Source organism: Temnothorax nylanderi, unplaced genomic scaffold (assembly GCF_030848795.1).
Source record: "Temnothorax nylanderi isolate EJ_2023f unplaced genomic scaffold, tnyl_v1.0 TNYL_tig0042_pilon, whole genome shotgun sequence".
Lineage (NCBI taxonomy): Eukaryota > Metazoa > Arthropoda > Insecta > Hymenoptera > Formicidae > Temnothorax > Temnothorax nylanderi.
In genome coordinates, this window is record NW_027249104.1 from 330,543 (window position 1) to 357,210 (window position 26,668).

A 26,668-nucleotide genomic window follows, 5' to 3' on the forward strand; every position below is an offset into this window, starting at 1 on the left:
GAGACAAGAACGAAGTGGATGATATCAAGAACATTCTTCAAAATATATTTTCTATCTACTTTTAAAGTCGAGATTACAAGATATTACAAAGATGACGTTATTACATGTTATTTCTCTTTCTAATACTTCAAATGTTTAGGTTTTATGTTTAATTAATAAAGGATAATTATATATTGTAATTTTATAAGACATGAATTATTATTATTATATTTTTTCAAAAAATTTTTATATAAAAAATATTTTTATATAAAAGCAGAACGAAAAATAATTAAATAAAAAATAATACATTAAATGTTGAACCGTAATAATCAATTGAAAAATTATCAACAAAGATAAAAATTTGTTTTTGTTTATATCAATATTGAAGATTCAGAAGATTGACAAACAGAAATGCGAGACTTGGTAAATATAAAAAATGCAAAATTAGAAGAGTTTAGATAAAAATCTCCATTTTCTTCGAATAATCTCATCATTCTTTTCTTTTTGTGATATAGTGAAGCTCTTACGATGAAACGTCAGCTTCATCTATTTCAAGCACTAAAGTCACCAGACTGAAAATTTCACATTGGTTTTTGGCTGATTTTACGATAGCTTCGTGCTCCAGTATCACTTTTCTATAAACCCATATTTGAAACTATCTAAAAATATTCCTTATCGCATTTCACATGACACGTTCCTTCTTTTATAAAACATTCGTGGTTGCAATTTGCATGTGCATTAGTGTGTCATGATAAATATTATATAAGAAATGTGTATAAATAAAAAAAAATTATTTTTAAATATATTACTCGCTTGTACGTGTTATAACCACCGTTGTAAAACGTTGTAGTTTTATAATAAATAAAATAATAATTTATTTAAACGCACTCTTGTACTGTTTAATTAATTAGAAATTGCTACACTTTTTGTGTAAGAAAATAATAGATTGTTAGTACTTTGTCTCTTCGCAAATAAACGGTGTATGCAAACGGTAATATGCTAACCGTTTATTAAACTGTTCGTACATACGTTGCTTACGACGCAGCCGGGCCTATTCATTAACCACCACCTTGATCGACAAGTGTAACGTCACAGTGTGTTTCCCATCTTCCTTTTGCGCACTCTCTGCTTCATACGCGAGCGCTCCAATTTCTGAAGTTAATAGCGCGCGATCCAATGTAGGAAACAATATTTCCGACTCGCCGCCTCTCCCCGGCACTTGGCCTGATTATCCTTAACGGCGGAACGTCTGCTAACTTTTGCCCGAGAAGTTATTAATCGACATCTCGCCGGGATATTTCGCCTCTATTAGAAAGCGCTCGTTATAATCGCTTTTTATTCGTCGCTACTCTATTCATGCGCGGCGCGGCATGGCTCCTCGGACTTAATGGACGTAATTCGGTGGAAAGAACAATTCTTTCAGCCCCATCGCCTCTCCCTGCCGGTCGTCACCGTCGCCGTCGCCGCGCCGCGTCGCCTGCGACGGTTACGCTCTGCCGCCGACCGCGGTGGAAGAGCTTTAAGCCCGGCCGACTTAATCCGAAATGCAGCGAAGTTTCTTCGAGAGTTCTAAAGCGGCGGGCAATTGGCCGTGCCACGCGGATAGAATAGAGCTCGGAGGCAATTTCATGACAGCGTCTTGGGATGATTGGATCACCGCGTCGAGCTCGATAACCCCTTCCGGCCCATATGTGTATGCGGTCTCACCTCCACCCTACATTGCCTTTCGCCCTCGCCGAGTCTCTCTCTCTCTCTCTCTCTCCCTCCCTTATCAATATATAACCTCATTATGGCGGCACGTATATGGATTCCAATTATCTAGGTCCCGTTGCGGCAAATAACCTTTTTATTAAATTCTGATCTATATATACGGTTTCGATCCGTCGCGTCGCCAGCATATATACCGCCAACGAGAGGGTTAATACGAGAGGGTCCAAAGAGTCGGCATAAGGAATAAGAAGCGAAAAGATCTGTGCAAATGCTATGTAGGAATCGAACTAAAAGTATCTCGAAAATATTTTGGGAGAAAAGAAAAGAGAGAAAAAGCAAAAATTTGAAGGATGACGAGCGCGAGTTTTCACGCCGGCCACGAAGCAAAGGGGTGTCACACGCAAACCTTTCTGTGACACCGTGACTCGCTGTTTGGTTTATAGAAAGCTATGTGAACGGCGCCGACCCGTTTCTGTCAAATCAGTTTACAATGTCAATCGTAAACAAATTCTATTCATTCTGCTTTAATGTAGAGCCGCGGAATATTGAATTTCTACTTGGGGCATGAATATTAACAAAATATTTAATTAAATTGACAACAGATGGCGCGGTAAATGGTATGATGCTATCAATTCTTTGTATTATTTAAAAAGAGCAGATCAATAATTCTCTTTAAATATACAGAAAATAAATACCATATGTCTCTTAATGGGTAACGTAATATTACACTCCTGCATGTTTGTGTTAGTATTAAGTTTCTTATATAAGTCTACGTTAATGTAATGTTAAGTATTAAAAAGCTATACTTATATGTATTCGAGTTTTGGCACTAATTATCTCTTAGCAACAATTTCCAATTATTAATTATTTTCTATGGCATGAGGTTATCTTAATTATTTTTCCATAATTATATATGTCTTTATAACCAGCTTGCTACATTAGATATTTTTATTTTTTTTTACCAATATGTCAACCGTTATATGTATATATTTAACAAAATCTACTTTTAATAATAACTTCTCTTTTAACTTCTTCTTTTAACAGGATGTTAAAAAAGAAAAGATTATTATAATCGCCAAGCGTGGAGGCGCGGATTATAAAAGTCAATAATAATTTATTCGCGCCATTTGAAATCTCTGCATCAATTATTTTTTCTTTTTTCTGAATCGTTCTATTGTCTAATAAATAATAATTTACTTTTTTCTCCGTCGTGAGGATAAAAATACTTAGAGTATTAACTGGCGTAGCTGCAACAATATATTTCAAGAGTATACTCTGCTTTGTGCTTCTTCATCTTAATTCATTTACTAAATCAAGACACCATGAAAATATAACTTTCATAATTTAACTTTAAATACGACAATAATTCGGATATTAAGGAGAAGAGGAAAAGACGGATGTCACATATATGTACATATAAATCGTTGAGAGAAAATAAGAACATTTGCGCTTACCGTATGGAACGTGAAAAGCTATGACAACAGGTAATTCCTGATGAATTTCTCTAACGCAATTTGTCTTTCGTATTAGTAGCGTCATTAAAGTTTCAAAATTTTCTGACACTTCCTTCGTTTTCGCATTTAATGTGCGAGGAAATCGTTTCGCGAAGTTACGAAGCAAAGATTAAAGAGTTCGCGCAACGAGCCTCGCCTGCAACAAAACCGACCCCTTTCGTCATTGTTCGCCGCTTTACGAGCGTGTTAATCTCACCCTACCGTCGGCTTTACTACTCTCATTCGCCGTTACGTGCGTAACGTGCTCTTGATTGTTATTCACGGAAGGACACGCAGTCTGAAACCGAATTTATCTATTACCTCCTCGTTGTCGCTGCCGTAACGGGTTTCGCGACAGACTTTACACGTGCATACTAAATCCGAAATTATGGCTACGTCACCGCTACTGTCTGTCCTCTTGAATGAGGTAACACATTAATTTATAATTGGAGTTATAATTGGCTTATTTTCAAGAGACAATGTGACTCATCACATTAATTTTGCACAAGATACAAAAAATATATCAGAGGAACTGACACATTCTTATATTTTTACAAAAAATATTAATTATTAATATGGTTTTTCTTAACAGTTTAATTTTCAATCTTGCTAAAGATATCATATTATTACATTTTAAACAGCTATATCAAAGAGACTTTATGACTTTATGGCTTTAAAGAGATTAATAATGCATTGCAAATTTCTGCATAAATTAGTGATTTCATAATCAAACCCTATTGTTTCAAAGATAATGGGTATATAAAATTAATTTTCTCTCTCTTTCTCTTTCTCTCTCAGAATTTTTCCTATAAAATAACCTTCGCATTATTTGAGATTTCCGTAAATACGGACAATGCGAAATTCCTGAAGGGATAGCGAGTCGCGATCATTTCTTCCAGACAATTAAATTTCAAATTTGTCGGTAGTGCCGGAAAATAAAGCTGAGCAACATAATGAAAACGGCTATCAATTGCACCATTTCTAGAAGCAGTCGCGTGTGAAAATGTGTTTCGCACGAAAAAAAAAGGGGAAAAAGCTAAAAGCGGAAAGGTTAGGTGTCGGCGTCAAGTTCGGACGGGGGACAAAATTAGCACCGCGATTTGGGTACACGCGATCGGGATAATTCGGTTTTGTCGATTGCAATTCGAGCCCCCGACGTGGCAACAATTCGTTATCCGATTTCATGAACGTTTCTACCATTCCGTTACGTAACCGCACACCCGTCATCGATTTGTTGCTCGCGTTGAAAGCCACGTGATGACGATCATTATGCTTCACATATTACATCACTTTGTACTTTCGCAGTGGGTACATGTTTATGGTATCGTTACGCGTAAATCGATACCATTGATAAAACATTTTAGATTTTACAAACGAATTAGTATGACTTTTGTGAGTTCAAACTTTGTAAATTAACTGTGTAAATTGAATTACCAACTGCTTTACAAAACATGTTTTATGATGCAAATAACTCCGCAATGTTATTGAACTCCGTTTATTTGCCGATTTATTTTAATTTTTCACTTGGTTTACGAAGTGTTTCCAAAGTATACTAATTTATCTTAATTAGAAACTCCTGCGATGTGGATAAACCTAGCGTAAATAAACTTTTTTTTTGTTCGCGCTTAGAAAATACTACAATTTCTCTGCAGGCCAAGTATCGCACCGTTTATTAAATATCATAACACTCGTCTTCTCGTTCGACGGCAATATAGGTCAAAACAGCAGTACTGGACAAATCCCGAGTCAATTTTTTGAATGCAGTAAAAGCTATTCTGTTCTGCACCGGATGAATACGAAGGCTTGAGGATTTTTGTAAACATTTTCGATTGTTCTGAACAACATAGCGTATCGCTTTTTTCCAGATTTTTATTCCCTGGTAAAATAAAAATCCAAACTCTATCAAAACAATTTCCCTTTCAAGCTTTTTATGCACCATCGCATCTCCGATAAAAGAGAGAGAGAGAGAGAGAGAGAGAGAGAGAGAGAGAGAGAGAGAGAGAGAGAGAGAGAGAGAGAGAGAGAGAGAGAGAGATTGAAAAAAGTGGAGGAAATATGTATATGGTAATCATTGCAAAAATTCACTTATTGATAATTGTCAGACTGATTATCGCAAATAAACGAGATTGCTTTCTTCATTATTTATTAACGAATTATTATTGTAATTATTGTTTATGCATGTGCATATATGTATCACGGAAGAAATTAATAATAAAAGAGCTATAAAAATATTTCTGTACTCTTTTTCTTTTATTATCTAAATCTGTTGAATAAGTTATACGCCAGATTATATCACATAAAATTCACATGCAAACATTGATCCTTATTAACATAACTTAATATAATAAACATGTAGACCAGGCACTGATCGAACTGTGTATATCACGATTCTCGTGATATCGCACTATTATTACGGCACAATATTTTTTTTATTTTGATAATTGCAAAACGCTGCGTTTTGATCGTGCGGCGACAGACAGCACCGTATAAATGATTCAACATAAATTTCATGGTACCCGTAACATGCCACATGAATTTTATAGTCAACATAAAACGCAGGAATGGTTTACAAACGACTTAAAAATAACACGCTGCCGCGATGTCAATCGCGACACCGCGTCAATGAACTTCACGGAGGCAACTCGTATGGAAATCAGAATATCACAAAATAGCTTCAACATATATAGTGAACGTTAATTTTGACAATAGGTCATGAACTGATTAATATTAAAAGAGCGGTATTGATGATAATAAATATTAAGTGTATCGATCGGGAACTCGTTAAGCGTACACGGTAGATATTATTCTTATATCGGTGCAATTCTGTCTAATAAAATCGCGCAGAATTTATATATCTTTTCAACGACGTAGCAACTTGGCCGAGCTTATTTTTATGACCGTCGACGAGTTCATAAAGCTCAATGCTAGCTCGAGTACACAGCACTGTACCAGTTCGAACCGAATGTCGCTTTCATGACCAGAACTATTCCGAGTATCCGTGTTCACCAACATATACCTTCATTTGCCTGGTATACTTTTCATAATAAAATTATCGTGAACGGGAAAAATCGAGGGTAAAAAAACTTGACAGAGAGAGAATGAGAGAGAGAGAGAGATTCGGACACGAAGCGCATTTTCATTAAAATAACAGTAAGAGATTGCATAATTTTAAGAGAAACATGGCAACGCATTTCTAATTTTATTAAACTAACCGACACGAGAAAACACGAGTATTATTAATTTTGATCAAATACATATTCGGATGTAAAGTTGATATTGTAATAATTAAACATAAGCTTTTACCTATTGTAATAAATCGTTTTCTCTTCTTTTTAAAGGTCATTCATTATTTTGGATTGTTCAGTTTCAGAAACTGTCAGTTCTTTGCCACTGTAAAAAATAATATTTATGATTTACTTGATAAATATAAAAGACAATGTAACAGAACTAGTAATTATTTCCTGCTTATTAACTTTTAAAGAAAAGAGAAGAAAAAGATAGAAAGAGACTAAAAAATTCTGCATGTAACATAACGTGTTCATGAAAAAGGATAATTACGAGCATTTTTATGCATTCTTTCCGAATCTAAAAAGCGACGTAAAATTATTTTAATAATTCTTTCTGGTTAAGAAGTTATTTGAGACATATTAAAATGTTTCTAATGCTATAATGCGAGATAGATATGCCATATATATTTTTGAAGTAATTCTTGTAAAGAAATCTATATAAGAACGGTTTCAGTGGAAGAAATCGCGCGATTCTGCGACGACACATATGTACTTTCATTTAGTAAAACGTTTCATTCCATGCGCATGTCTTCCGTCTTCTATCTTTTCGCCTTCCATCGAAACGTGCGGCGCATCGTTAAATTCCTCAACGAAATAATTGAGTCAACTGATGCCATTATCTGACTACAATGCTAAATAGTATAATTGACTTAAATATGCCGTTTCGCTATGGACCGTCAGAGGTGAGAAGAAGAGCGACGGGGAAGAGGAAGCATGGCGGGAACCCGCGAGAAGACGAGCGGACGTTACTTTTTCACTTTACTTTCATAACTGAAACCGTTGAATATTAATGCCCGCGGCCGAGGTACTCAGAAGCTTCTTAGCAAAAGGAGCGACCATCTCCGTGAAATGGAAATGAGGAAATTATAAGAGTAACTGGGTAAATTGCGAATAAAGGCTATTATTGACACGCGCTCGGGGGCTTGTAAAGGGAACGCGACGGTGATAAAGACGCGATTCATCATGTTCCCTGATGGCACACGCCACTGTGTGTATGGATACCCCGTAAGGCCATTATAATCTTCTCGCTTCATGAATTTAACTTCAAACGGAATTCGCGCGGCATCCACTTCGCACAATAGATTCATTGTAATAAGAATACGGTCCGGGCCGCACAAGCTGGCTTGAACAATTACGGTATGGTTAAGCAATCTCTTTTCAGTTTTTTACCACTGTTATATTGTATAAATAATTTTTTATTTAAATTTTAAATATAATACGTAATCTGTTAAAATATATTTGCAATCTATCGAAATTAGCTATTTTAACTGCAAGCTGTTTTCTAAAAGCACCGAATTTCACTTGTGTTTCAAGAAAGATAATCCCTTGATCCGTTCCTGCCGCAACGAAACATGAGTAACGTTTAACGGTCACGTTTTACGGCTATGACATGTAAAACGGAGGGAAATAAATCCACTAGAATAACAATTGTAACGTGCGTGTAGTCGTGACGTAATAAATCGCGCCATGAAAGCCAAGGAGTTTTCATCAAATGGAAATGCTCTGATTTTACCATGCACATTGAATATGAATCTTATAAATATCATTTAGCGAATATACATTCTATTTGAAACAAACAGCAACTCACACATAATATTGGATTTATCATTACGGTAATTTGTGTGATTCAAATAATTTAGATTTAAATTGTAGAAAAAATATATCGTCATACAGCAGTCTTGGATGACATTCTAAATCTTTTTTATATTTTATTAATATTTTGTGCAAAAGAGGGAAAGAATCATTATTTTTAAAATACATTTGTATGTTATTTCCACGAATTGCAAGTAGGCAGAAAATAGATATTAATCCCTTGATACAATAATCTCGATAATCAGAGATTGCCTAAATTGAATCGTCTAGCGGTGGTATGCTAAGTAGGATTATGTACTATAAGATAAGATGCAAAGTTTAACTAAAGTCAGATACTACCGTAAGAAGCTTAAAGAAGTTTTAGAATTTAGGTAAAAAATTAATGCCTTTATTTCATTGCGATTATTAGTAAATCTTTACTATTTAACCAACGATATATGCAAAACAATTTAATACTTAATTAAACTCTACAATATAATACAGAATAATTCAAGAGTACGCAGCTATGAGAAAATTTTGAAAACGTGTGGAAAAGTTAATTATTATAAAAAATGCTGTACATGAGCTACAGCAAATGTCCTTGATAAACACGAGATGTTGTGCAAAACTGCTATTTTATTAAGGCATAGACGTTTAATAATCACAAACTAAAGATTTTCATTAAATATATTTAAAAAAATCTAAAGTTCTTACAATTACAAATTATAATTTCTCCGTCTATGTACTATAACTAGTTGTTAAAAATTTGCATCTCTCTTCTAATTCACATGCATTTTCCCTAAGTTGTTGCACAGGCAGTTGAACAACATCATGATGCTACACAACGCAATTGTATGTAATTGTAAGTTGCAAACTGTGTCATCAATATAACTTACCATACATCATCGTAAATTCAGTTGCTCGTGGCGTGCTTCTAAAATACCCTATATGTCAATTAATAAACAAGATGGAGTGAAATTGTACGTTCATACAATGTTTTGTATTCAAAATGTATTTCCCTTACATATCCTTGACATTTCCTAGCTCCACTATATATATCTAATTTATTTATTGCGTTTGATTTCTCTTGATAAACTGGGCAATGCGTCAATGAAAGATCTGCATTAAATCTTTTGTTAATACTGCGACTAAATTTTTAGCACACAATTTAAAAAAAATCATATCGCAGCAATCAGATTAATGCGATGGAATAAGTTATGCAAACTTTTAATAGATTACGATCGACGAATAATTCAATCACCACAATTCGTAGTTGGCCGCGGTAAGAATCTTCGCTTAATTGAAGCGGGATGATGAATTCAATAGCATCAGCTCTCGCGTGGTGAACGAACGTCAGTCGGTTTTACCCGCAGACTTCGGCTGTCTCGTTTAACTGGCTTTGCGCGCGAGATATCGCGGGAGGAAGACGGAATTTTTTTCACGTCGAGTTTTCTTTTGAAGTCATCACGTCTGATATGCGCGCCAGAGTTAGATAGATAGAGGTAACAGGTAGAGGAGTTGGACCGCAGAATGGTGCGACGTCGGGAAGGAAGGGGTAGCCGCAAAATCGTCGTAGCGCCGTCGTTTGCGCGGCAACTTTCCAGCTTCAGATAGATGAGCGGGGAAGTTTGAAAAAGCGCTCGTCGTCGTTCTCGCCCACCTAAGACCCCAGCGCTTTTATTACTCGTGGAAAGTCCGCCTCGAGCTCCGCCATCGGTACCGCGGTGCCGCCGCCGCGCCGCCGCATCGTGTGGTTCTGGCTTAATGTGCGGCCTGGATTTATCTGCCAGTAATCAATCGTGTGGCAGGAGGAACGAGCGGATTACAAGGACGCAATATTTATCACATCCGAACGGTTCATTTGCATGATTTATGTCTCGCCGAATTCCGGAAGTGCCGGATTATTTATGCGGAATTCGCGACCGCATGTCTCGCGCCCTGTAATTATGTTGAATTCCGCGACGAAATGTGAAATTTCTTAAGTTATTAGCAAGACTTCCTTCATCAATGACCTGCAATTTGAGCGCTTTTTCGCTAATCGGAACAATGACTGACAATGAGCTAATGAAGCTAATAAAACTTTTACTTTAAGATTAAATATATTTTCATCATTTTCATCTAAATAAACTGTCAGTTGTAATTTTCATTTTTTACTTTATTACAATCGCCATAATCGCAAAAAAATTGTCTGTGTTGTCAAAGAAAAAAAATGTATATTACTTTTTAAGAAGTACTAGCATTATATAATTAGATAGAATAAGATTCTAATATAAGAATTCAAAAAAATGTCTGTCTAGTTATTGTATGCAAATACTTATATTACCTATTGAAACATAAAAAGTAATCACTTTTGCGATTAATTATGCAAATACTTATTCAAAATTTATTCTGTCCATTCATCATAGTTTGGATTTCCAAATTTATTTTAATTTATTTTGCGGATATTAAATTTTCAGGATACGTAAATGCGACTCTTTCTAATCAGGGTCTTAAAATTTAAGCGAAAATACTGTGTAACTCTTTAAGAAGGTTTTGCACGAGACCACTGGCTAACCCCCAAATGGCGTCGTGACTCGCGTGAATTGCAGGTCCAATAATGAGGATATATTACACCCTTCTTCCCTCCATCATCTTCAACCTTACGAAAGTGCCGAGGGAAGAGTTTACGACCGTGCGTTTTTCTCGCGCACGATTGCGTCTCGATAAATTGCTCTCATAAAGTTTCGAAATTCTCACTATCGGAAAAGTGACAGAATATAGCACATTTTAATAATTTATATAATAATGATAAAAATCAAATACGAAATTCAGAAATATAATCCATACTAACATTGTCTTACTTTCTTTTTATAATTTTTATATAATTTTTTAGTAAGTATTACGAAATATTATTTATTAGTAAATGTGATAAATACAGACACACGGTTTACACGTCGACACGTTCAAAAGGAGGTCGCACAATATTGCTGCACGAGCAAGACAATTCTGACAATTCGAACGACTTTAGAATTTGATAACAGGCATACACGAAGCTGCTGGAACTCTGGAATGCGCAGTTATTCTGCTGTCGAACTCTTATATCGAAACGACAAGTTCGTTGTTTTTTCTTCGTAAACTTTTCAATTCTCAGTAAAAGAAAGTAGCGACCGCGGGATTATACACTGGCAAAAGTTTGGATTACCCTCAAATTGTTACGTTCATGATTATGGCATGAGTGTGTATCGTAAAGGCATTCGATCGCGATGTGCATATCTTAATACAAACTTTCCGCAACGATCTAAATATTTTAAACAAGATTGGAAAGCTTTCTAACATTTTTAAATTTAAACGAAATTTAAATTTTATAATTCACAATGAAATTGAATAGTTTCAAAGAAATTATGATGTTACAGAAGCGACAATTATATTGACTGTTTTATTGCTATTAGAGATTATACAAATTATACAAATTTTTTCTAAAATTTTAAAAGATTTAAAAATTTAAATTATTTTATAACATATGCATTGTTTATAGTGATTTTTTTCTTTCATAAAAAAATTACTAAATGAGTTTAAAAATTAATAGTTACATTAGAGGGGATGATACAATTACATTAATCTTTTTTTCTTTCCTTAGTATTGATATAATTCTCGATATAATTACATTAGACGAAACCATTCTCGCTTTAAAATCTTTTAAAATTAAAAACGTAGCCGCGCGGACTATTAAAAATAATTTAAAATCATTTTTTATGTAATAATACCGTCGTGGAAGCAGTTCTGCAAAATTGGATCACTTCAATGTGGAACAAAATACAATAACTATGTCACTTTGAGCTTTATTATGATGTCGCTTTTGCGCGGCATGAAATTTCCAAGAGCCCCTGGCTTTATTTTAATAATTACCACATTCGATACCGCCAACCTAAATCACAAACGTGGCTTTTACGTTATGCTGGAATATAACCCGGCGGTTGCAACCCGAATCCAACTGGAAGCAGCGTGGTGCGTGTTGCATGTAACGCCGTGCAGGAATTAATAATGTAACCGCCGCTGCACCATGTTTCAAGCACGACGCGGAAAATTAGCCCGGCCTGCTGGTAGCTTTAAAAGATTTTTCACTCTTGGATGTAAGTACACCTCAACGGAATACCATAATTTATCCATCTCTCGCTTACGCACGAAATACTAATTCTGCAATTTCTGCAAAGCTTTAGTCTGGGTGCACGCGATATCTCATATTTAACATAGCTATATAGCAACGATTATGACAAATCATGCATTTATTTCACAATTACGAGAGAAATAAAATATACCGTGCAATTTAATTTTCGCTTTGCGGTATTTTTATTGTAATAAATAATAAACATTTATTTTACAAAGCGCTAGACGTATTTTTCTCTTTTACGATATACATAGAAATCTTGTATGTATATTCATCTCGCCGATATTTTCTTTTAAATCCGAGCAGGTTTTTTTCCAATCCCTCTTATACGATCTTGTTACGTGAGCGCGAGAGAACCATTCTCAAGAAAATCGGTTTAAACGCAACTCCCTGATCGCAAGTACGCGTTCGAAAATGTTCATCTATCAGTGGACCCTCATTAACCGTCTCCCCGACGATAAAGCGCTGCACGAGATAGCTTATCTCTGATGTCGTTTGTCCTCGCTCTCCACGCCGGCTGACCCATCGAGGTCGTCTATTGGGGGCTCTTTTCTACCGAGTTTTCCTCGACCACTCCTTCGTCCCTTTCCTTTTCCGTCTTTCTTCATACACCCGACCGGTCACGCTTCCTTCGGTCACGTATCTTTTCTTCCCCTCACGGGTCAGGTCCTTTCTCGTGGAAGCGACGACTTGGAGAGGAAACGTGCAGCGAACCTCTCGCCGACAGGGAAGACAGTGGTAACAAGAATACGAGAGGGTCAAAACATTCGTCGTGGGGTTTTCATGAAGTCGTTATAACCATAACGACACCTTTCACTACAACATCGGACTGGAGGACTCCGCTCCGTTCTCCCTGACTCTTCCCTTTTCGCCTGTAACTTTTTTTTTCTATCTTTTTGTCGCTCAAATCGGCTTTCATGCCCCACGTGAGTAATCTCGCGGACCGATCGATAACAATTCGGCGTATGCGCGTTATTGCAAACGGTTATCAGTAAGATATACCGGAAACGAGAATCGCTCTACAATCCGCTTCGCGAAATCAAACCAATAATTTTCAGACGCGATCAGCGTGTTGTCGGCTCGCGCGCAGATTGTGCACGTAATGCGCGCACAGAGTGAAGGGATGAAAGATACATCGCGAGTTACACAATTTGATTTGAGAAAGGGAAATAACCGAGCAGGCGAATATATATATATATATATATATCTATATATATATAAGCGCACCGCATGCGCCGGAATACGGTGCGTTCGTTAAGCCACGTACGTGACTTCGTTGCGTCGGCGTTTTTCGCGGAGGAAAAAAGTGGTGCGGCGCGACGAGAGACAGAGAGATGTCCCTCTCTCTTTCTCTCTCTCTTTCCCTTTCCCGCAAAATGCCCGAAGCGTGCAAAATATTATATATCTGTCGTCGCTGATTGGACAGCGCGGTGCGGCCTGTAACGCGGGATACGTGCGCGGATCAAAGAATGCGCGCTACGAATGTGCTGCTGTTTAAACGCGACCGGGTCTCGTTATAAATATGTATGCATATGCGGGACCACGGGAACATCCGCATGAGACAAGGAAATATCGACGTCCGATTATAATCCACTCTCGGTGGCGTGAGATTCGGTTACCGCGATGAGAGCAGACGCTCGTGACCAGACCGGGCCACTCGCTCGTACACGAGTGCCACGATGAATAATACATACGATATGGACGAACGATGACGTGTTCACTTTTGGGATAGTTCTAATAATAAAGACTGCAACCCTTGATAGGATTACAGATTTCTCACTTATTCGGTCACTCAATACCTATTTATATATAAATCTCATAATGCTTTAATAAATATCTACTCGCAGTTTTATTCGGTTTCATTGAAATTTATATTCTATTAATATGTGAAAAAAATTCTAAAATATACAATATACTGAATAAAATAAAATCAATTCTTTCTATTTTAACACGGATAACTATCAATAAAATAATCTATATATTTAATTATTTTTACTATAAAAATTTGATATAAAAAATTTAAAATCCTTTTCAATCTTCTCCTAAAGGTGCATCTGTTTTGTTCATATGTAATTCCTACTTTAACTCTAAATTTGTTATATGAACAACGTTATATGAGCTGATTTAATGATTTCCAAGCTTTTACAATAAACTAATAAATTAATTTTCTGTTGGATTATCGTGATAAAGTATAGTTTTCGGCTTCACTAATATATGTATAGGTATATCAATTATGTTCACGTGCTCGGAGATGCAACACTTTTGGTTGCATCTCCGGGGAAATATCTATTATTATTCCAAGTATTTCTTGATTGGTTCACATTAGATAAAGTGATCGCCTTCGCGATGCCCATCATGCGCACGCGAGACAGGTAATATTAAAGTAGTTCATCGTGTTTGTCAACTTAATGTCGTTACGACGTAAAATAGACTGATCGATGGGTTCAGCAATGTTATGCTGAGTAATATTACTTTACCTAATAACGTTTATAAGCTGCATAACAGACATAGGTAACAGACATAATAGTTATTAATGTTAATTGCATTTTTACTAGCTTTTCTTCGGCAATCATGTTGAAAAAATCTGTCTGACAAATATCTGACAACGCAAGATAAAAAAAATTTTAATTTCGAATACACAATGATGGATGGAATTTCGCCCTAGTGTAAAACATGACATCTTTGGCTTTCATTTGTAGTCTATGTTTTGTATCAAATGTACCAGAAATATATGTAACCGAATGTCTTTTTATTATTCAGTCACCATTTGTCAGCCGAAAGAGATGGTTGTTATTTGGAATCAGGACAGTCTTTTAAGTGCATATCATTGTCTCAATTGTAACGGCGTCCTCTATTTATATATTGTGTTACTTTGCAACTACTACAAATTGTATGTTTTTTATCGCGATTTCAGTGAGTCTATTCTGATGTAATTTCTATTCTGAACAACAGTTTCGTTATCGTTATATTTTCGTTGCGCAGTTATTATATATATGGTAAAAAACTGCGCAACAACAATATAAGGATAACGAAACTGTCATTAAGAGTTACAAAATAGGTCGACAGGTCTTATTCTCGCGTTTCTCTGAGCTGATGGGTAAATAACTTAACTTCTCGTTTTGCTCAAGTTATAACTGTCATTTTGACTTAATTATATAATAAACTATAATCATTGACCAAGTTTTACTTGAATTTTCTCACAGAAAATTACACTATTTTTAAATCACTAAATTTGAAGCTACTCACCCTATAATACTCACTTTTTCTCGCCGGAGAACGTGAGATTATTTTAATTGTTGAAGATGAATCAAAGCGGAGCCGAAACGTCCGATTTATAATTATGTATCTTAATAGTTATTAAGGATCGATATAACGTTAACTTACGCATTAACCACGTTGAACTCACAAAGCCCATTATTAATTTTTATTATAAATAATAAATCGACACTGTACCAATATTAGACATCTTATTACTATAATCTTTTTATTATACGTTTTGTAGATTATAAAAATAAGTATTTATAAAATAAAAAGTATATTTCGTATTTTATTTCAATATAGTAATAAACTTCCTCAATTAATATTTTACTTATGCATTCTTTTGTGTCATAATTCTTTACTTTCCCATATACTACTACTGTTAAGTAAGAAATCACAATTTGACTTCTTATTGCAAGATATATCTACCTCTTTGCGATATATGCATATGTCTGAAACGCAATATACTTCAAAATTTTTTTCGCTCTTTCTCCGAAAGCTTGCAGTTAAATGGAAGCAACGTATGCAAATGTTAAAATTAAAAGAAACGGTATAACACGAAAACTCACTCAACACGACAATGCAAAAGGAATCTCGCTCTCGCAATTGGAGAATCCATGCCTCGTTTACACAGCGTGCGTTGTATGTTTGCATAGCGATTCAGAGAGATGCACATCGGGCACGATATACGCAGTGAGCTGTTGAGAGCACCGTTCACGCCGAGGAGGGTCGAATATGTGAAAAATACACTGTTTATCCGCAACAAAGAATCGTGCGAAATATAACGGCTGATTCCAACGTAGTGCACGCGGTCGAGCGTGAGGATATCTGGATATTTCTTTTTTCGAGAGAACTAAAGACATATACACACACACATATATACTACCCGAAAAGTGTTGTACGCTCGAGAACCATAGAAGTGATACAAGTGAATGGAGTATCTCTCTAATAAAATGTATTTAACTTGGTCCACAACGAAAAGAGCATTTCCGCTCCGGATATAGTTGACCCTGTCTCGACGCTAATAGCACGAGCAAACGGCTTAGATGAGATAATTTTATTAAATTTTCTTTTATTTTTGCAATCGTAGAGAATTTTAATTAGAAGCATATGTGTGCGAGATGCACTAACTGGTGCAACGTTTAACTAATCGAAAGCAGAAATTCGCGCAAGGGTGTCGCCGAGAAACGAAATTGCGCGCGCCATTCGTTTGCAGGCGTGAACATTACTCAATTTTCAGCGGACAGCGTTCAGTTTGCCATAGATTTGATTTAAATGGCAGGCAGGGAGACAGGGAAGCGTAATTTTGGTAAAAGTCCACGCGTCGATGTCGAATAAAATGCGAGTAAAATGATGAGAGAGAATGAGAAAAAAAAGAATAGTGTAACATTATTAGATAAAATAATATATCAATATACTGTCTATTAATGCATCACGTGACTAAGTAGAAAGAATGAGTTTTTAACGTTCCCTCGGCCCTTCTGAATGTCGCCGCATTATTCCTCCTGCATTTTATTACAACTAAGTGAATTTGAATGTTATTTAGATTTGCCAACGACTGTCGCGAAATGAGGAAATTCGATTGTCATATAACTCTGATTCATGTTGAGAATCGCTTTGTCTTCAGGATACATTTATCAGCTTCATCACGACGAAAGTAATGGATTCATATTAGGGCGCATTTTCTTTCACGTAATCCTTCACGCGCGTCATATTATTCGGATCAGTTATTAAATTTCCTTTTTCATTTTATCTTTGCTAGCAATGGATGAAATGGATAAGGTCAGTGAAAGTAGAAACATGGACGATGGAAACATTACTCAATTTACATATAGATCAGATTAATTTTATATTATTCCACGAATATCTTGGTAAATTTGATCAGACACAATTTAATTTACTTTTTGAATTAATAAAATAAAAAAAAACTTTTTTTACTGTTGGAATTAGTAAAGTAAAAGAGAATTTATAAGAAAAATAAATGTTAGAAATCGAATGTAGATATAATAATATAATAAATGCATTTTTTCAGAAAAATTTAGTTATTTGCATAAAAAATAAATTTAATATGAAAAGAAGAAAATTGTCTGCTAAATTGAGCTATCTCTTATTTAAGTAAACTAATTGTATAAAGCAGTGCATGTTAAAATCATAATATATTTAGTTCAAAATATAATCCATAATATATGTATATCTTTCATATATTTGTAAAACGAAATCATTTTAAGTTCGTTCACGTTTCTCGATTAATCTTCTTATTTGTATGACATCAATTAAACATCTTAATATAACATTATATTGTAATTTGATTATTCCCGCCGTTTCTCTCATATGGTTTAAAAAATAGGATAACTCGCTACTTTTAAGATAAATCTAACATGTGAACAGCGGAATGTGCTTTGGAATATGATTTAATAATTTGAAGCTGTTTGATCGATAATGCGGGCAATTTTATTGAAACTTAAAACTTAAGTAATAAACTTAAAATTAAGTAATACTTTAAATAATAAATTTAAAACTTAAGTAATCCTTTTAGTAAAAGTAATTTTGTATAGAACCGTTTAAAGGATTAAATTGCGAGTTACTGCGTTTTCAAATCGCATATTTTGTTCTGTAGATATATATATATATATATATATATCATAAATTATATTTTAAATTAAATTATGTTACGATTTCATATACACTATACTTTATCCAATTAATGTGCTGAATGAAAGACAGTTCAGGCCATTCTCTTTTTCTCTATATTAAACTCATTTATTTTACATTTTTACAAAAAGCAGCTAAATTATTCCGAAAAAGACACATTCACATATCAAGCAGAGTTATTCTCGTGTATTCTACATTATAAATATACTTTGCACATGTGCTACGATAACCTACTTTTCTGTCTTTATAAAAGATTCTTACCACTTGTCGCTAGAACATTGTTTCTTAAATGTATATGTACAGTAAATCTACAATAGGATAAGATGCGTCGTCTTTATTTCTTCTTTCGTATCGCGAGACGATCACGGATTACCAATTGTACATATACCAGCTCAAAACAACCACGGTAGAAATTCAAAGGAAAAAACTTTTAAATCGAGGCCCTAAGAAATACGTTGGAGATTGCAATGACGTAATCAGACGTCTCTTCGCCTACCCCGCATGCAACCAATCCGTCCGGCCAAATTTCTTTCCTCGCGCCTGTTGCCGTTCGCTTACGAACATCTTAAGGGTGCGATTGCCCGTACGCGGCACGTTTCTGCTCGCGATGCAAATGCGAAATGTTTCAATGGAGGGTGGCTCAAAGCGGTACGATAACATGAATAGCGTGACTGCGCCGGCGGCCGTCCTTCTTGCGATACACCGACGGAGGAGAGATCGCGACGACCCTCGAAGAAGAAAGCCGAGTCAATAGCCCGGGGGAAGACTTTCCTCTTGCCTTAACCAGCAACCGCTATAGCCGTGACTTGTCAACCGACGCGTTTATCCCCCCAATATTTATGTTGTCGGCGTGACCACCGGAGCGGTTATTACGGCGATGCACGCAATTTTGAAGGAGGTAAGCTAAAGAATGCGCGCTGTCTCACGATGAGCACGGGAGTATTCGTATGCACGGGTGATATCTACATGGATAACTGTATACGCGCGTTCGCGTACAGATGTACCTGATATTTCTATTCCGCGGATAGAAGCAGCGACCGGACGACATTTCTTTTTTCTCTCCTACACAATTAGGTTCTCCCACAGTTACCGTGGTCTATCATCAGAAACGATCAAGGCGCGGCACGACTTAAGCGTACACTTATACCCGGACTCTTTTCCCTTCTTGCTAACGGAAACATCGATCTGCATTTATTAGAGCGTAATTTGCATCAACGCCGCGGATTCGTGCAGTTCTGTCGAATCACCGAAGCGTGTGCGCTTTTTTGTAAATCTTGGACGATCCGCGACGAAAGTGAATTCGTGTCTTTACATCTGACGCGGACATTTTCCTTCGGTCAAATAATATCATTTTATCTCAACATCATAATTACATTTATTAAGCTTAAGTAAGATGATATGCGCATAAAAATACCATTCATTAATAATATAAATTAGTGAACTCGGCTGAGATTATTAATCAGTCATAATCAGTGAATTATTAATGAAATACTCTGTTACATGTATTGATTTCATTCTTATTAAATTTCTACGGTATTATAATATAATTCTATATTTAAATGAAAAGCCCGTTTTAATATTACAAATCACAATCGACATACGTAATTGCATTAGTCGATGCAATCAGGATTGCGTTTTGTGTGAATCTATAAAACGGGTAAATTTAAACTTACGTCGATAAATTTAAATTTACCCGATGCAATACCGCGGTGTATCCGTACACTTCTACTTCTTTTTCATATTTTAAGAAATAATAAAAAAAAATCGAAGACCTTCTCTGCGAACGGTATACAATATTCAGATTAAGAAGACTCGATCTCGTAAGTTAACTTAAAGTAATCTCTGTGAAAGACACGTTGTAAGTACGAGATGGATTTTCATATCTTGGGAAATGAGAAAAATGATCGCTAAGCCACCGACATCTTTTTTACGTAATTCAAAAGAGAGACTTTTAACAATTTCTATATATTTCGAGCATTTCTAAATAATTCTGATTAAATGCTGATAAATATCTTTTTCTCGCAGTTATTCATAACTCAATAAATTAAGAATATTTAAATAAAATGTAATATTACCTTAATCAATTGATAATTAATTTATATTCGGAATATTACATTTTTCTCGTAACATATTATCTGTAACTGTGGATATATTATCTGCGCCAATAAAAATTATACTACAAAAAGTATGTTCTAACAAAGAAGATTTTAAATATTTTTCAATATTTATTCGTTACCTACATATTCAATATTTTTCTCTATTTTTCAATCTATCTATCGATTTCATTTTGATATGTAGCGGGTGGTTCGTATAACCAATTTAAACAAAATGGTTTTTTTATATACAATGCGGGAAAATTTTATAGCGCGAGTATCTAATAATTTCGTCTCGCCTTCACGAAACTGTCTTAACTTGACTCGAGGCTAGTTCTGGCCGCAACAAGAGTAACGACGTCGCCGTTAACAAAGGGCAGCTTCTTTTCGCGCGTGCGGCCAGTCGAGGGAGAAGATTCAACAGATCGATTCGCAGACCGCAGGCTGTTAGAACTTTAACTAGAGCGTGTATAAACTCCGCTCACGCAGTCGTCAAGCTACACAGCGAGCAACCACAATGAATAAAAGATGGTACTGTTAAGCTCAATCGAGTAGCTCTTCGTAAGTGAGACGTCTGACTTCTCTTTATCTCTAGGAGAGGCGATTTCTTATACTATAGAAATATCAATTTTAATTTTCGGTTTAATATAAATTTCGAACAATCTGACAAAGAAAAATTATACATTTGAAAGAAGATTTGAATGTTATTTGAATTTTTTTTATATTAATGTTATTTAAGTTATTCATGTAGTAATTCTTCAACGAAAGTTTCGATTATGATATTTGTAGTATAATTATCGCTTTTTAGATAAGTGCCATTCATGATGGATTTACAACATAATTATCTTTTTAATTTTCTATTAGATTTTTAAAAAATTTAATAAAATTATTTGTCAAAAAATCTTATTAAAAACTTTTTAATGCCTTTTTTGTTTTATAAAAATAAAAAAAAATGCAGACGCAAATATATGTATGTATATATTTTTCAGCATAAAATATTTTAAAATATTCCACATTAATCTATAGTTGACAAGTAAAATCAATTCTGCGATAATTAAGAAAAATTCTCTGCAAGCTTTGTTCGTAAGCACATGCGCATATTTATGTGCTTTTGTATACAATAAATCGACGGATGGTTAAATATGTTCCAGGATTAAATATCAAAAAATAAATCACATTTTCAGCCCATCCATTTTAAGATATTTTAATGGATCTGTGAAATGATATATTTATTTATAATATTTTTACGCTTTTAATTTCACACGTACATGCATTTATATACACTTTATATCTGATATAGTTTTCACAGATCCATTATCTCGCATTAAAATAAAATATGATTTATTACTCACGGACACGGTGCACAGCAGCGGAGTTGTAGCACATCTATGTCGATCTGTAACATACAAATATATTGAAATTACAGCAACGCCCTAAGTTATTAAAATTCCATAAAATAATTATCGCTTTTATAAAATAATTAGAAACCATTAACTCTACTAATAAGAGTAATAAATAAAATAATAAATACTCACTCTACGATTGCTCCGCCGTTGCCCGACGCCAGCCCAGGCCGCTCCTCCTCCTCTCAGTTCCTTTTTGTTCCTTTCGTGGCACTCACACAACACTGCACTGGTGAAAATATAAATACGGTTAATTACAATCACGTGTACAATAATCACACCAAAATACAATACATTTCACGGTACTCCCGACATTAACTGCATGAAACGCGCGATTTATTACGTCACGACGAAAGAACAACGTGAATAAATTATAAACATATGATCTCTATTTGATACCTACAAGTTACCAAATTAGTTAATTAGCGCAACAAACGGCAAAAGATTTCTACTTTAAATAATTTCAATCACGCAAAGTGTCCATTTCAAATAAGTAGGTATTGAACTATCCCGTAATTGTAGAAGTTAATCAATCACATAAGCTGCTAATAGCTGCTCATATTTGTAGGGAATTATCGCATTTATTGTCTTTTATTACTTGCTACGAACGCGTTTCGGAAGATAATAACGGAGCGACCGGTGTCACACTATCTGCCTATTCGAAGTTCACAGATAAAATGATAGCGCGGCGAACCTTGTAAATGTGTAAACACGTCGCGCTGTACGTTACAAAAACAAAATACCAAGGCCGCGCGCCAACCATATAATAAATATTTTGTAGCCGCTACGAAAAATATTTATATACAGTGTAAAATAAATACATATGTACATGCCAAATATTTTGCTTTTCTAGATTTATGCTTACTGTTACTCAAATCATCCTATCCGACAATTCTTATATCACTTCTACGCTTTAAATTTGAAAAGTCCGACACGAGGTATGTATATTTGAATCTGAGCGTCGTTAAAGCAATATAATTATTGCTCTCACATATTATAAAATTATAATTATAATTTATATTTCCTTATACTTTGGATTTACGTTTATCTTAAACATATATAAATCGCGCGAAATAATTGCTTCGATAAATAGCTATGATACTATACGTTGTGAATAATTAATTGAAGCGCGAAGTATTCATTATTCAATATTCATAATAAAATAATTATATTCTTTCTTAATGTCATGGCCGCGTCTCGAGAAATAAAGCGATGATACACGGAGCAGTGCAAGTTTCTAACCCTGTCTGTTGAATCGCGAAGTTCGAATGATATAGCGCGGCGCTTTCGTGTACACGCACCGGCAGGAATGATGTCTCGCGGCATACATACGTGTAGACACACGCATACATAATCGTCCAATTTACGCTAAAGACAAAATCGAAGTGTCACATACTACTTTTCCTCTCCCTGGCTCGCTCTGCTCCGCGCTTCAAGTCACACGTACATACGATACACGCTTCGTGCGTATGCGTGTGTCCGATATACCGATGCGTGTACACACATCGCTTTGAAAACAAAATTCCAATGTTGCGCGTCAACCGATACGTTACCGCTAAAAAATATTTAATAAAATATTTACACTCTAAATATATATTGAATATTTCATTCCTTGCGTTTTAGATTAATTCTGATAAATGGGATTTTCTCGCATCTTGAATATAACGTTTATTTAACGTCTTTTTAACGAATATATAAAATTAATGTATAATTTTGAAATAATTTATGTGTAATATACAAATTTTCCTATTACTAATCAACTTATAAATATCAATTGACTGCTATAATGTTTATAATTTTTATTAGAAGTCGAAAGGCATGCACACAGAACTGGTTGTGTGTGAAAATGAATAATAGGTAACAAATCGATAAGTACGTTTCTTCAAAAATTAACTCAGAAACTATTGTAATCTCGACATTTAGGATTTTGATTTTAATTAATCTTTGAAATATGCTATTAAAATATTAAACAATGGTTATGAGACAACAGAGATAAATGAATAACTATCCGCTATAAAGCAAACAAGACAATTACATTTCCGTCGTAGAGAAAAATTTCATTATTCGTGAATCTTTTATACTTATTTTTAACCAATAAAAATTGTTCTAAAGCGTATTGTATTCTCTCTCTCTCCCTCTCCCTCTCTCTTTCTCTTTCTCTCTGCAAAGTACGTACAAGTATTAGTAAAACGATCGATAACGTTTATTTTTAACACCGAGGTAGAAAGTCTTTATACAATTGAAAAAGTCTCGTTATAGCTCAAAAGCTTTAAAAAGCTGTCGCTTTTTATCAGGATCAAGCTAGGTAATTCGACAAACTGCGGGTTGTTTGTAAATCCGTTTATCGATAAATCGAATTTTTACGCCTCACGAGTTCGATGTTACTGCGATCGTGGCATGTCCTGCGTGAAGCAACGAAAAGGACGTCGAGTCCGCCAACCGCCGTGTGATTTGGGGCGAGAGAAAGATATCGCCGGTCTGTGATTTTCTGAAATTGTGTTCGCGCGAACGAATGACGAGCCGAGGTACTACGGACGGTCGATTGAAAACCTTCATAATCCGTTTATGCGCGTACTACAAAAGCCGTCGTCAGCAAGATCTATATTTATCGCGTCTCTTAAATCAATCATATGACTATGCTGCTTTTGACGTTTTGCAAACAGCTCTTAATTTATGAATGGCCGTTTACGGAATCTCGCACTCGAAACACGAAAAACCGGAATTGGGTCGAACGTTCGTGTTCCGAAAGAATAAAAAGATAATAAAAGAAGCGCGCATCACGCTGTCAAAATATTTGGCGTTTATTTAACGATACTTAACATTCAAGCCATCTTTCAAGCTGCTAATGATCGCGCTAACGATAAATATCACATAAAAATGATATCGGTGTTTCATCTCTCGCTTATAGATTTGTCTACAACTAGGAAAAGGAACGAGTTAGAAAGCAGCATCGTGATCGGCGCGGGCGGAATGGAGGAGAGTCAAGTCAATAAAATCAAACGTAGCTAATTCGTTTAATGGCCGTGACCCAAACCTTCCTATTTATTTAGAGGGGTATCGATCGAGCAGCCAGGAGTTTGGCCGCAGGAAGGTTAACTGACGATCCACAGTCACGTCCGCGCAAACACGATTGGTGCGCCGATTTAATCTGCGCGAGGGATCCTCGAAAGGAATCTTTCGTGCCGTTGCCGTTATTCCCCGATGGTTGAATTTCCGCGGCGTGATATTACAAAGAATTACACACGAAATCGTGTTTTATGATATCGTCTTATAAATCTTGGTTTCGGTATTGCGTAGACCGGATAATAGATCGTTAAACCATCACGCTCGCATATGAAAACTAGTATGCGTCACGTTTTCGGCATGCCAGACGCGTCACAACGCTCGTGATTAATTGCTCAATACTCCGCGCTGCGTTTAACAACCCGTAATTCATCATAATTATATCGCCGATGTGAGCTATGGTAAAAACTTGCGTTTCCGCGCTTTACATAAGATTGCTATATCCTTTTTGCTACATTTTTATTTCTATCAATGCATTAACGCGTAGTAATTATTCACATGTGCAAGTGTATGTATTTTTTTGCTGGAGATATTCTAGAGAATGATTTTCGTGATATCGCGCGCGTAAAGCGTGTTTATTCCAATTCGCGCGTGTTTGTCCTCAAACGCATTTCATTACGCGCGATCTTCGAAGTAACTTTACGCGCACTTCCCGTCTCCGGTAATGGAATAAAGTTTGTCGCTCTCGCTAAAAGAAAGATTGGAAAGTTTCGAAAATTCGCGTCATTGAAGGTACTTTGCGTAATGTAAACTTCCGAGATTGCTTGTGCTAAACGAATGTGACTTGGAAAATGCGTCGTATATGGCCTGCGTGGCTATCGTAATTGTTAACTATGAGAACCGAATTATTATATTTTATCAAAATTTCGAAGATAAAAAATACTTGGTTGCGATTTAACGAAAATGGTTTGTCGTATTTTTGTCTATATCTGACGTTTCGGCTTATATATTCGTTTATATCTATTTTGTAATATTTTTTACTTATTTTACTCGCAATTTTATCACGTGACGTGAGCAAACCAACTTTAGACTCGTGCTGATTCTAAATACTTTAAATTCTTTGTGTCTTTCCGGAATGTTCCTTCTTACGCGAATTTCACGTTAAACTCTGCAATATGCTGAACGTTTAATTTATCATTGTCACAAATGCTGCATGCAGATACTATTATACGTGTGCATTTTACGGAGACAAGTACAAACCGCAAAAAATTTGATGATATATCCACTTTTTTGTAAATGTCTTATCTCGTTTGAATAACGTATAGCGGATGCATATACATAGCTATTATCGATTTCCCCTGTCCTCGAGTAGGTACTGTGGGAAAAATCCCGTAGTCGGCTACTGTCCGTTCCCTTCGAAGCTAACACCGTAGAAGCGCATTATCGTCAAGGGTTCACCTAGTGTAAACTCCTAGGGTTGCATGTGCAAATTGAGCGCAAGTTGTTTAACACGATCGTAGGACCTCGTCGGAACGGTACAGTGAGTTTCCAATCCTCGTCGCACGTACACAAACTCTACTCGTAAGACTGCTACAATAGTCACGTTCGCGGAAATACAATCGTCGAGCCGATCTAATCTTGTGGATTCTTGTTGCAATCTCGCGCATCTACAATGGCAAAAATCGAATTGAGTCTTGTGTACATCTTTATCTTCTCTTTAACGTTAAAATTGTCACAAAAGTTCTTATATATAGATTTATACACTTTTCTTTTTAAGATCAATAAACGCGCATGTTTTCTTAAAATTGTGTTCTTAAATGTCAATAAAATAAAATTTTCCTTTGTCTTCTTATTCAATGTAACAAGTTTCAAATGTTTACAAGGTAAACACATCTCTTTCGCTAATACATTTCATATTTAATTTAATATCCCTGTTTGTGAAAAATATAAAAAGATATACGACTATATATTTTAATTATAATCTAAAAACGTTAGCGATTCAATATTGCAATATTTGAAAAGTGATGGAACGTTATACATCGATTACATTTTTAGTGAAGAGGAAGAGGTATAA

At 35.4% G+C, this 26,668-nt stretch overlaps 1 protein-coding gene and 1 long non-coding RNA gene across 3 annotated transcripts in view; one reads left to right on the top strand and one right to left on the bottom strand.

Moving 5' to 3' along the window:
• Positions 1-22,247, bottom strand: part of LOC139771642 (uncharacterized) — a 118,554-nt gene extending 96,307 nt beyond the window's left edge. Inside the window, exons 1-2 of the long non-coding RNA XR_011717943.1 lie at positions 21,724-22,247; positions 21,541-21,584 (exon numbers count right to left, since the gene is read on the bottom strand). This is a non-coding gene — a long non-coding RNA (uncharacterized lncRNA). The remainder of the gene's footprint in view (positions 1-21,540; positions 21,585-21,723) is intronic.
• LOC139771639 (lachesin) overlaps positions 1-26,668 on the top strand; it is a 172,255-nt gene that overhangs the window by 24,932 nt on the left and 120,655 nt on the right. The gene's annotated exons all lie outside the window — the stretch shown is intronic.